General features: G+C 46.3%; 1 protein-coding gene across 1 annotated transcript in view; it reads left to right on the top strand.

Moving 5' to 3' along the window:
* The window catches only part of ELOA (elongin A), a 54477-nt gene that overhangs the window by 47692 nt on the left and 6258 nt on the right, over positions 1-527 (top strand). The window lies entirely within an intron of this gene.

The raw sequence follows: 527 nt of genomic DNA, 5'->3' as shown, positions 1-527 counted from the left end.
AAAAAAAAAAAAAAAAAATTGCCAGACTCAAGTCTGTAATCCCAGCACTTTGGAAGGCAGAGGTGAGAGGATTGCCTAAGCTCAGGGGTTTGAGACTAGTCTGAGCAACATGGTGAGATTTTGTGTCTACAATAAATCAAAAATGAGTTGGGCATGGTGGCATATGCCTCTGGTTCCAGCTACTTGGAAGGCTGAGGTGGAAGGATTGCCTGAGCCCAGCAGGTTGAGGCAGTGGTGTTCGTGAGCATGCCACTGCACTCCAGCCTGGGCGACAGAGTGAGACTCTGACTAAAAAATAAAAGATAAATTAGCTGGGTGTGGTGGCACACACCTGTAATCCCAGCTACTGGAGAGGCTGAGTTGGAAAGATTACCTGAGCCCAGAAGTTCAAGGTTGCAGCCATGAGTGTGGCTGCTCAGCCTAGGCAATAGAGTGAGACCCCCAACTCAAAAAGGAAAAAAATGTTTTTTTGTTTTGTTTTGTTTTGTTTTGAGTTAGAGTCTCACTCTGTCGCCCAGACTGGAGTG

This window comes from Carlito syrichta, unplaced genomic scaffold, assembly GCF_000164805.1.
Source record: "Carlito syrichta isolate Samal-C Ts95f unplaced genomic scaffold, Tarsius_syrichta-2.0.1 Scaffold305620, whole genome shotgun sequence".
Lineage (NCBI taxonomy): Eukaryota > Metazoa > Chordata > Mammalia > Primates > Tarsiidae > Carlito > Carlito syrichta.
Note: the sequence above shows the minus strand (reverse complement) of the source record. Positions and strands in the feature narration are given on the sequence as shown.